Source organism: Chlamydotis macqueenii, chromosome 4 (genome assembly GCF_036417535.1).
Source record: "Chlamydotis macqueenii isolate bChlMac1 chromosome 4, bChlMac1.mat, whole genome shotgun sequence".
NCBI lineage: Eukaryota > Metazoa > Chordata > Aves > Otidiformes > Otididae > Chlamydotis > Chlamydotis macqueenii.
In genome coordinates, this window is record NC_141559.1 from 47,718,670 (window position 1) to 47,731,987 (window position 13,318).

Here is a 13,318-nt window from a genome sequence, read left to right on the forward strand (position 1 = left end):
AAAGGCCATACTACTGAAATGATTACATTGTGTCCTTTTCCCCTGTAGGGAGAGAGATTTTTACGTACAATGAAAAGGAAAATTCAGACAGGATTCCTTTACAAAGATGACAACGGTTGTACAGTTGGAAGAGTTCAGCTTTGCTCCTGTAGATAAATATTCATGGAATTCTAGGACATTGTATATGCTTCTTAAATTTAGCTTTGAATCTAGCTGCCAGATATGTAAAGTAGATGCCAACATCTCCCAAATGTGAAAACATTAACCTTGCTCGAGCCTGATTTTAGAAATTTCTTCCTCCTTTAGACCTTAGAATTTTTTTCCATTATCGTGAAAGTAAAAACTTTCCAACTTTAAAGAAGACATGGAATGTGAAAGGTTTGGCCCACAGAAAGCATCACCTCCTGCTCAGGGAGACCCTGGCCAATAAATTGCTGGAGGCTAACCTAGGCTTCTGGAAAAGTATTTCGATACATCTGCCCTACACTTATGCTCCTCCAGAAGTGTTTATTATCGGTCGCTACTAGAAGCAGAATGTTGGGTTAGGTCGAGCATTAGTTTGACACATTGCAGCTGATTTTATATTATGTTTCATGGTCAGTATCTCAAAGTCTGTCTCTTTTCATTTTGCTTTCTGCGTAACTCTAATAGTTATATTCCAGACGTCCTTCCAGAAGATTAAATCAGAGATTTAAACCTAGTGGGAATGCCTTAAACAACAGTTCTTCATTATCTGAAGGATTGTCTTTCTCAATCTATTCATATTGGAACTGTTCTATTTTGTATATATAGTTAATATCATGATAAAAGGAAAAAACTGATTGCCTTAATGGATATAGTACTCAGTTGAGGTGTTTGGTCTGATTTAAGGAGAGAGAGGCCTTTAAGTCCTTGCCAGATGGTTGCCTCTATCATTGACCTCTTCTATGGTTTTGCCAATCAATATCATTCTTACAAATTTTCTAGTTGGCCTTGGGTCAGGTTCCCTGGTATAGACGATAGTTGTTTTCCCAACACAGACAAGATCCAGTTTTCAAACCTTTAGAGGAAGCTTAAAAAACACTGGGACTGTACTCTTCATTTATTCAGGACTGATTTAAGGTCTTAACTCTAGAGAAACATGTATGGGGAGAAGGAAACTTCTTGAATCCTCTGAAAATATTGTAGAGAGATACCACTGCACATGTGTTCAGGGAGGCATACTTGTGGCCTCATGAAAAAAAAAGGAGAGGTGGCACAGAGCTTGCAGCTGAGTCATGTATGCCATTGAGCTTAATTTCTGTAAAAATCCTAAATATGTCAAGTAAACAGGCCAAAACTAAACTAACAGTTATTACATTTGCTATATTCTTCCATATGTACTTATATCTAATACATACTGAATCTCATCTAGACAGGGACATTTTTTAAAGTTTTGATTGCATTGTTCCCCTTTATATTTACATTTTTAAACCAATTCTGTATACTCAAGGTCATACTTTTAAGTCTGTCCTCCATGCCATTGCCCCTAATGACCGATGTTCATGGATTCTGTATTGACTCGCATGATGACACTTTACCGTACTGGTATGTTTCTTCAACCCACCTTGGAAGTTACATTAGCTCACTATAGATTTTGCACAGAAGATCAAATAGATTTAAATTTATTCATATGCCCTATGAATCTGGTGATGTTTTCCTCTTTTGTTTTGCAAACATGACATTTGCTTTCCAGTCCCCCAGCTTGAATAGATTTTACAGTTTGAGAAAAGCAGAAAGAAAAACACGACAGTACCCCTTACAACTTCTCTCAGATGGTTCTTTTTTTGTTGTTCTTTTTGTTTGCCCTATGTTATACAATCAAGTCCTTCATCACTGAGACTAGAAATTACTAAAAGCTCTTCATTTTTTCTGACCAGGCTCTGCTATGCCAAAATTACTTGCCTTTTAAAATAGTTAATTGCATACAGTTAGTATTCCCTGGCGTATTTGCCTACATTCTTCAAATTCAGAGTGAAAAATATTCCAAGACAAAGACTTATTTTCAGCATTTTAGAAAGCTGTTCAGATAGTGCATCAATAACACCTCAGCAGGTGGAGGTCTCATATGATTCCACCATTCAAGAGAACTTCTTTCATACGTGATTAATTCTAGGACCCATTTAATCCACCACATTATGGTGGTCAATTTGGGACATCTGTGCTGATGAAAATGACTTTTGATTGTACCTAGATGGCTTTTACGTGCAGTACTCCGTGCCGGTTTACTCTCCAGTTCAAAGTGAGATAAAATAGAGTCCATTTTCTGGATAGGGCTTTTTTTCCTGGCTAGCTAATCAGCATTTATATGTGTTGTATTGAATTATCTGGTTTCTAATCCCCAGTTTAGGAATATTCCTAGATACTTCTAGGCATTTTGGTGTTAAAAATTAGACCAGTGGCATTTTGATTGTATTTATCATTACTTTTTCTATGCCACGTATTAACATGTATCTCTACATTAATAAACAAATAATCCATCATCTGCATATTGGCTCACATAAGCACATACATATGCAGGAAAAAAAGATGCTCTGGCCAGAGAATTTTGTAGGTTCTGTATTAGAAATGGACTGCGTGAAGAAAGTATTCTTTAAAGCCGGCATGTGTTAGAGAGTTTACATTGTTCCTCACTTCCTAGAACCTGAAATTCACCTTTCAAATTGATTTTCAATGTGCTGGCCATCTGAGTGTGAATTGAGTCACTATCTCGGCCAAAAGATGGACTGTAAAATGACTCGGTTAGGATTAAGGTCTGGGTGGCTACCTGATAAGAGTGAGATAGTCTATCTTAACTGATAGATTCAGCTGATATCACTCAAAAAAGAGGAGAAAAAAAGTAGATTGAAACTTAATTTCCAGCTTTAGTTTATCTAGTAGTAATTCTCACACCCTTCCCCCAGAAGGTGCTTAAGTCTCTAAGGCTTCTAGACAAATTTTAATTCTGATTGCCACTCTGTGTAAAGATTTGAAAGAGAGAGAAGAAAGAGAAAAGAGTTTTATTATATCTTTTTAAAATGTAGTAGAGAAAAGTGTAGTATTATGTTACTCTATATTTAATATTTTAGATATTAAAAATAAATTACTGCAAATTAATAAAAATGTATTTGTATGATTAATTGTTCCAGAAACTCTAAGCTAAATTTAAAGACTAACATTTTATAAGGTAATGATTTCTGGAAAGTGTGAAAAATATAATGGAAGTGTAAACTTTAAGGTTCTGGGGAAAAGCTGAAATAAGAAAATGTTCAGAGAAGTCTATTAGGATTTGTTTCTTTTTTAGTTACTACTAGTGGGTTGACAGTCTATAATGGAAAGTAAGAATTCAGTGTCAAGTATAGTTAATAACAGTACTTTGAAAATGTTTATTGTGTACACTTGCATTGGCTTATAGTAATTTGAAACATACGAGATTAATATCTTGATTGCAGGTGTTGATGGTTATTTATATCTCTAAATTTTATTGTGATTTCCATTTATACAGAAATAGATACTATCTGGAAACTCATTTTGTTTCCAATTTTGTTTTTCAGACTCTGAAATCAATCTCCTAAGGTTACTAAGACAGAAATTAAAATAGTGCTTACAAGGTCCTGTGACCATAGGCTATGCAGTATCACTTATACTTGTCATATTCACTGATAGAGATTAGCATTTGAAACAAATATGATACAGATACCAATTACTATTAAAATTTGTACAGTTTTGAAAAACAGTATTGCTTAAAAAAATCCACGCAAAAAAAAAACTCATGCTAAAAAGATCGCAAATTACCAAGCATACTGAAAGAAAAAGTTTGAGGGAAGAAAAAGAATTGTGAGCATTAAGTACAAAAACCACTTTCTAAAAAGTGTTTTTTTCCTTAAGACATCACAAAAATTGCATGTAACTTACCAGCTTGTACTCTGAAATGTTTTTCCAAACTACATTCTTTGCCGTGAAGCCACAACCAGATAGAAAGTATTTTAAACATGGTTTTCTTTTCTTTTTTAACCGCTGGAATACATCACCACATGCAGCTTTTTTTTTAGTGATTGCTGTACATTTGTTTCAGTCTCAGCATTTGGGAATGAGAATTGTTCAGCAATGCAGCTTGTTATGGTCAGTGTTCTAATGGAGAGTAGGAAACGGAAGAACATGGCCGTAGTTTTTTTGGCATTTGAGAATTTGACTGAAAAGTCAGGTATTATATGAAGGAATTTCCAGGAGGAACCAGGGCCTTCCTTTGAATTTCTTTGAATCTTTAATCACACTTTCTAGGTTGCACCCGTCATACTTCTTATAGAGGTATCCTGTCTGAAAGTTTAGACAGGCTTGTCTTTCAACAAGCTGACAGAACCTGTATACTAGCCTGAGCTTACTCATTTTGTTTTAAGTAGTGTGTGAAAGTATGTTATCTTTCCTGTGAAAATCAATAATCTGCTTAAAAATTTGTATCAGAACTATATGTTTGAACAAGGTAATTTTTAAGTGTCTAAAAGCTAAAAGGAGCACCTCTTTGTTGATCTCTTGAATATTTGAAGCCATCATCTATTTAGGCTTGTGCTTACCCCAATAACTTTTCTTGCTAGAACAGTTTTGCAGCTAGAGCTTGTATTTTTGCTGTTCGTTCTACTGTCTGGTTTAGTGATACCTCTTTTAACTGTCAATGACCATTACATCTTATTTACATTAAGATGATGAAGAGTCTCTGTTAGTAGGTGGTGTCTTAAGTCCCCTTTTGGCCTCTCAGATGGTACCTGGAAATCAAGGAAATTCAAGGAAAGTAGACTCTCTCAGTAACTGATTTTCTAAAAAACAATTTTTACATTAAATATAAAATGTGATTCAGAAATAAATATCAATGTAATGCGGACATGATATGGAAGATTCAGGTGTTAGATTGCATGGAGTTAATGCATTTTAGGTTTAGGGGGATAATAATGAAAACAAAACCAGAAGGTCAAATAGGTGTCTATGTTTAAAACTGAAAATTTACTTCCAAGAATGCTAATAGGAAATGAAGCCATAAGGGAATGTCTTGTTTGACTAAATTCAGAAAGTAGGTTTCAATGAAGGTTACTGGAGATCTGCAGATCAGAAATTTTCTCATGAAAACAGGTTAAATGTCAGATGAACGTAGTTTCAGTTCAGAAACCTTATCTTATCACTAATATAAAATTATGCTAAACCATTGTTAAATTAAATTATCCCAAAGTAATGAATATATCCCAAAGACAATATAAAGTTGTTTAAGTCAAAAATCAAATTCTTCTATTGGCTAGTTTGCAACAGCTGGCTTTTTGCCTTTTCTCCTTTAAAATACAAGCTCATTTCTGATAGTCCTTTCATCTCTAAAGGGTCTTGGTCAACTTATTTCTTCTTACGATAATTAAGGTAAGCTGGATAATTCTGCCCAACAGTTCTCCCTTATAATTGTTAAGGTATAACGTGTTATCTTGTTCTATCTCTTAATATAGTCCTATATTGATTCCTCTGTTATCTGAATCTAAGCAATGGATGCAGGCATCCTGAAAGGCTGGAGATTAAATGAGAGGTGCCCAGACTTGTATCTTTGTGTTTCTATCCTCTAATGATAAATTCTTCACCAAGACTGAGCATTTGATGCCTTGGTGAGCATGAACATCTTCTGGCTATCTCCGCTCTGCAGTCCCACATCTCAAATTAACATTTTGCTTTCTTAACTCTTGCTCTTCAGGACTTTCCCTTCAGGATATCAGCCATATCTCTATCTCAGAATAGCTGCTGAAGCTCCCCTGTTCCAACTCCTGGACGCTGACTTACACATTTGGCCATATTATATAATCTACTTTGGACATTTGGCCATATGGCCCAATCTGCCTTCATCATCCAAAACACATTAAGTGTTCAGACACTGAATGTATCTCATAGACAAGTCAGGTTTAAACAGCAGAGCAAATAATGTTGTTCCTACACAGTGACATTTACTTCAGTTTTACTAAAGGCATTATAAATGACTCAGTGCAAGTTGACAGGTAGGCTAATCCATTTCACCATGGATTTTTTCATAATATAATATATAATTTATTATAAAATGAATAACAAATTTTTATTTCAAACATTAAATTCGAGTCACCCATTTCACAAATATCAGCATGGGAGGTGTGGAAACAATTACAATTTTCTTTAATCTCAAACACAAATTTGACAAAAATAGAAGTATTTGTATTCTTACAGATCTCCATTATCTAAATATGTCTGTTTTCCTGAATGGTTTCATTTTATACAAATAGATGAATACTATGTCAATCTTAATTTCGCGTTATCTGAGTGGAAAATTAAATAAATGTATGATTCTGAATCCTGCTTTGCTTACTCAGAATTAATTTAATTTCTTGTGGTGCGCATTTACCACAGAGTAAACAGTCTCAAGTCAGGGAAATTCACTTATTTCCAATTAACATAAGCTTTTAATTACTGATTCCAGTATTGAGAAAGAAGACAAACAAAAAGTTAGAGAGAACACCTCACCTTCACTCCAGCCACCTCTCCTTCCCCCTTCCTCACCTCTAAAGCCTCACATCACATGTTGCACTTGGTCCCTTTGTTGAGGTGACTGGAGTCAGTGTGCAGCAGCTCCTTCCTTTTTCCAGTCTTTGTTTCTCACTCCTTTCACCTGCTCTGGCACAAATTCCCCCACCAGCTGCAGACCCTCTGTGGGGCATCAGCCTGCTCTGGGAGAGTTTCTTCCATGGGGGAGAGGTCTCCTCAGAGGCACACCTCATCCTGGGTCGTGTTCCATGTGTCTTCCCCTGCTTGGGTGTCTCCTGCCCCTAGATATTAGCACTCTTTCATAAACATGTTTTCACAGAGGTGCCATATTACCACCATGATGGGATCTAGCTTTGGCATGCGGTAGGTCAGTTTTGTCCATGACGGAGCCAGCAGGAACTGATGGTGCTGGGAGCAGAGCGTCCCTGGCCTTCCTCCTACACATGGTACTGTGCAGTCCTGCACCAGCAAAGCTCTGCCAATTAGGTCCAACACAGCATTTTCATCCATTTATAAAGGGTGGACTGTTAAAATCTTGGAATAGCTTATTCCATCACGGTCACAGTTTTTGCAAGAGTGGAACAAGCTTTCTGGTAAGAAAGTAATTAGAAATGTGATCTTTAGAAAGACTGGTTTTTGTTAATGCACTTCTGTAATTTTAAGATTTAAATAATTTGATTTTCCAAATCCAAAACTTCACATCTCACAAGACTAACAAGTAAGGCGTTTTGTTTTCATTAATTCTCACTTCATTGCATAGCATGGTATATCAAGCATATTAAACTTTGTTGTGGGTTATTTATTCCTGCTTCTGGGTGGGTTACCAAATGTGGGAAATTCTCTACTTGTATTACTACTGCAGTGTGCAGAAAGCAAAGTTTATGGCAGTCACTGCTTAATGATGTTTTCATAGATCATTGTTTAAATGAATGAGACAAACTTGGTGCTTAAATATCACAAGAGACTCTTTTCCCCAAGCCAAGACTCTACCTGTGAACCCATGTTATCCAGCTTTTGGTTTATGAACAAGACAAAGTGAAACTCCTAACCAGCTGCTGGTTTTGGATGGGGGTGGAAACTAGCAAACTTTTTCCATGATGATTCTTTTATTTTGAAAAAAAAAAAAAACATGTACTTGTGAATGATTTCCTATTGGGGCAGCTGTTCATATAATGATTTTACCTATGGTTGCCATCAGGCCAGCTGCAACTCTATCATTTCTACATCCTCAGACTAATATATTCTCCTGCTGATCCTTGCAGGATATCCTAGAGCAATATAATAACTCCACAGGTTGGACAGTGAGACAGGTAGGAGAAGCAGAACTTTTCAGATATGCAATTAAAAAGTTTCCCTGGTGAATGATCAGTACAAAGGCTAATTACACCCTGAAAGCCTATCTAATTGTTTAGAGTAACAATGTGAGTATATTCTTCTTCATCCAACCTTAGGGAGGCTGTGTAGAAGCAGGGAAAGAGCAGCAGTCTGGTGCAGTTCCTGAATTCCGGCAGTTACCCGAATTCTCCGAAAGATCGAGATGACAGGCACCAGGTACAAGCTTAGGCTGCCACTTTATCTGTGCCCATAAACAAGGCTGCTGCAAGGCCAGTCAGGTCTCCAAGACTTCTCCAAACCAGAGAAGTATGTAGAAACCAAATGCATACATTGCATTTATTTATGCTAGTATAACTTTAAAATATAGCTGATATGCCTTGTTAAAGACGTGAGGAAATACTCTTTAAGTAATTTACTCATTAACTTCTAAGTTTCATAAGATATCTTCATTCTTTCCTCTATTTACACTGTAAAAGCATGTACATCCTATATGAATGATACATGCACGACTGTCTGCAAAAAGCCAGGCATATAAACATTTCAAAATGTTTATACTGTAGCCTTCATAAAGATGATGCTCTTTCTTGGGGGTTTTTGCTTGTATTTTTGTCTTTTTGCCATATTGCACAAAACCTGAATATTATTGTGTACAAAGGATTTAGAATTACATTTTAGAATTTAGATTTAGAAAGGGCCTGGGCTACAAACAGTACCACACCCAAATTAATACTCTGTTGTTACTTTTCCCCTCAGCATGCATTCTTTTTTATAAAGCTACTTCTGCAAGATGCTGTATCCAAAATTGCAGAATTAGTTGTGGTCAGACCTGAGCGATGTGTATATCTTTCATTTTGTCATGTAAGTAATGTATAAGAAAAAAACAAACAAAACATTGGTTACTTTTTTATATCTCTGTGAGTATCTGAACGCCTAAGAAAACTTTATTTTCTTGTTTGTTCAGATAGGCAGAAAAATGTCAATGCAATGAGTTAAATGTCCTAATATATCACTAGGCTTGTAACACTTATTATTAGTGTGAAATACTGTAAATTAAGGTGATTATGAACAACATCTAAAATTCAAGCACATTTATTTCATACTACTGTGTTACCATAAAACATTACCCTGGAAAGACTGATCTCTCTAAATCCACTGAGTCCAGTGGTGCTTTTGATGGGTTTTGATGAAAAATAATAGATGAAACTTATTGTAACTCTATGCATTAATCTTTCCTTTTTATTATGTCCTTCATGGATTCATATCCCAATGGAAATTCTAACTTGTGATAAGATTGTGTTGATTTTTTGAAGTATTTCTTTAATATATTGTTTTGAGAGGGGATTATATTAACACCATATTTAATTATAATTTTTTTTCACTTGTGCTTGACATTTTTCAAGGAGAGTAAAAAATTAACATTATTCTTTTGGAAACATTAAAAAATGCCATTCAACTTTGATCTGCTGCATTTTTCTGGATGATGTGGTACCACTGTAGGTCGCACACTTCAGTAAAAATGAAGCCAGTGTTTATTACTGTGGGGAAAATGCAAAAGGAAATCCAGGTCATTCTTCAGTGAAATCTTGTCACACATCCTTTTGTGACTTACCGATCTTGTGATTGTCCCAGTTCTACCTAACTAGCATGAGCAGCAATATTGTTTTTTGTTCACTCCAAGGGAAATTAATACAAGAAGTGAAAATCAAGTAGTTCACAGGTAAATTAAAGATGGCTCATTGTGGGTAAGCTTCAGCTTTTCACCATGTATTTTCATTTATACAAATTAGTGGTAAAAGTTTGAATAAAATAGATTTTAAAATTTTGGTTTTGCTTTTCGTTTCCAGTCAGTTTTTACTTTACTTTATCTGTGGGAATCTTTGAGTCAAGACCAAGTATTTCCCAATCAGTTTGATTGGGCGGGGGGAAAAATTTAATTCCTACTATGTAATAGCATTCAATACAATGGCTAAAAATATTTTTTAATGTATCTATTTGTCAGCATTTGTATTATGTACTGCTTTGGTTTTCTGAATTGTAGAAGCTGTGAAAAATTAAAAGTGCAGGACTAGGGCTTTGCCCAGTATAGCCCAGTGTTCACAGTATGAGGTCTGGAGAGGTGAATAATGATGAAGAAAGTTTGGGGGTAGAAAACTGGTGTCGTGGTCAAAGAGGAGAGCTGTGTCAGGTATAAAACAATTTAAGAGCACAGGTCTAACCTCTGAACTGAGCTCAACATGATATCACCAAGCAATTATCGAGTCTGGTGCTACAGTCACCTCTGCTTTCAGTTCCAGAGATACTGTGGTGCCAGGCTAATGTGTTATCCCACCACTGCTTATTTTAAGTATCTGTTTTTCTTTAAGGAAGTTTTTGCTGTCTATCTCTTGCCAGACAGAGAAACTCTTGCTTTTCACTTTCTCTCACTCTTCCACAAGGAGGGTATAGCCTTCCCATTTTAGAAGGAGAATTAATAAAGAAATCTATGAATGACAGCAGAGGCTGGTTTGTGTCTTTTATGTTTCTAGCACACGCTCATATATATGCTGAACTTTAGTGGCCCTCCCCAGCCCTACTGGATATCCTGAGGTGTAGAGCCCTTTTCCAGAAAACCTGAAGGGTTTCAAGGTGGGGAGTTTAAAGGTGTAAAGAAATCAAGCCAGGCAACACAGTCAGTGTAACTAGAAATGCTTGAGAGGCAGAAAGAAAATAATGAGGAAAAATGTCAGCTGCTAAAGAAAGAAAACTTTTTCCTGCCATCCTCCCGAGATGAGGTAGTGAACCCTTTCATGCCACCCACAAAGATGAATTCTAAATATTTGGGATATGAGGAAGTGAAGAGCTATGCTACTGAAAGCAATACAAAAGAAGCAGAAATTTTGTAATTATTGCACATGTTTTTGCAATACTTATGTTGTTAAGGTCAACAAAAACCTGCAAAAAAATGTAAAGTAATAACCTGCAGAGAAGAGCAAGGTGATCAACTTTATTATTGAATAGTGGACCATACACAATTATTAGGCACAAGGGGGCAGGCCTTTTCACTGGTGGGATAAACAAGAGCTATTGTAGCACAAGAAAGAAGAAACACATTAGTTCTGCCAATTCTCCTTTCTTCCCTAGAAGACTGAGGGCAGCCATCTTTATTGTAAAGATCAGAAAGATAGCATTGTAAAGGCTTAGGGGCCTTGAGAAGCTAATTGTCCATTCTCACACGCTTGCTGAGAAACTGAACCTCTGAAGGCAGATCCTGGTGGATGAGTTAGAATTGTGTTGTCCTCATGTGTTTCTGTTCTGCAGCAGTTTTTAGAACAGCAAATCTACTTAAGTCTTGCTTTCAGAAAATTAAGGAACCTTTTGCTTCATTATAATTTTATTATTATAAATAATTATTATTCTAAAGCTAACTCTGACTGACCAGTACTGTCTGTACCTTCTTTTAGAGAGCAATTAATTCAATTAGGCTACACCCTAATCCTGGAGTAGATGCTAATTTTAGTATGTTGGATGAGGTTCATAGTTTCAGGCACCCCAGTCAGACTTGGGATTCCCTAGGAAGCCACAGGTCAGTTATACAGCAAGGAGCAGGTAGCAAGCTGATAGAACAGGATTCCAGCTGGAGAAAACCAAATGTGTCACTTACTCTGAACCTATCACAACACATTATGGAAAGGCAGTAAGATTTTTTGCTGCTTGGAACCCTGTGGTTTCGTTGCAGAAGTACTTACGATAGTAGGGTCATTTAGAGACCAGTCTTTTGACTGCTTGAACTTCCAAGAAAATTAAGAGTCACTGAGGAATGCAGAGTGATACCACTGAAAATAGCCTACTGTCCCTTCCTCTGCTATACTTAAGTTAATCACTCTCTGAGGAAACTGTTTCAGTGAAAACACTGAGAGTAGCTGAATCATTTGAGACTTTTTGCATTCTAGTTCTGCTCACATCTTCCTCTTGGCAACTGCTCTTTTATTTAAGAATGATTAGACTGAAAATGTGTCGGGAATGGACACTGGAGAACAGAAGCAAATTGAACATCTTTCTAAACTCCTATTTTGTCCCTTTCCAAAGAACCATTTCAGTAGATCCAGTTAGAACAAGAAATATGCCATCCTTACAACTCGTCAGAGAAAGTTCTTTGATTCAAAAAAAAAGGGCTCATTATGCATAATTTTTAATCCAAACTAGGAATATATTGCCCATCCTGGGCCTTTGATTTCTTGAAAATTCAGCTTCCAGAATCTCCTTGTTAGAGTTTTCAGAGCAGCTCTTAATCTATAAAGCATAGTATCCTGATTGTACCCCTCATTACTAATGTAGAACTATGTCCTTCTGTCTTCTGCAGTGCCGGCGACACTCGGCTGGCCCACTGCTCATCTGAGAGACAAAAAAAAAAAAGTCAAAATCTGTTAATTTAGTTTGAACTGATTTCCACCTGCGAAAGTCTTTGGTGTACCCAACTAAGAGTTCATCAAAATATGGTTGATCTCTGGTAGCCAAGAGCTTGCCTTCCAACCACAGAAATCCCAAACATAAAATCTCACCAACAAATTTCAGATTAACAAGAACTTCACTGAAAACACCTCTGATACTTCAAAGACTCGTGCACAGAGATGAGGAGGATCCTATCAGAGAGGTCATTGAAGTTGGAAGGGCAATGCCTGTATAACAAGTGAATAGGTTTGAGGACAATACCTGGTGAATTTACACCAAATAAGCTAAATTTCTGATTTGGAAAACACAACATTTTTAATCTGATTGATTTAGCCAATCAAACTGAAGAGATGGAACATCCTATCACAACTGTTCCTTCTGTCATTGTCAGTTTAAACAGTTTTAGACTATTTCTTAGCTGTGACTTTTTTTGATGCCGTAAGCTGTTGTATAGCAGGAAATATCTGCATATCCATCAAATGTATTTTCAGTGTCTACATGTTTGGGTCCTCATAAGAGCATTACTCTCTTTAGCACTTGGTGCTAAAGGTTGATTGCCCTACTCTTGGGGAAGTATCACATTTCTAAATATGTACACCAAAGTGTGTAGCTATAGTTTGATGTGTACTTGATACCACCTTAGGAATAGAAAGATAAATGCTCTTTATTCCTGCTCTTTTTGTATAATTAATATTAATATTGTGAGAGAAGGTTTTACAACAAGTAGAATGAATTGCTTAAAATGACACCACCATTTCTGAGCAGTCTTTCATGCCTTTGCACTAACTTAATGGATTGTCTAACAACAGAACACATTTTCAAAATCACTCAGAAGATTTTAACAACATATGACCAGAAGGTCAAGAGTAAGGGAAGGCAGAGGAGATTCCAAAGCAATTCAGTACATTTTATGACTGCCAACTGTTTTCTGTATATGCACTTTAAATCCAAGTCAAGTTGCAAATGAATTGATTCTGGTAATCTCAACTTAGTGTTATAAAACTGTATGTATATTGCAGAATTA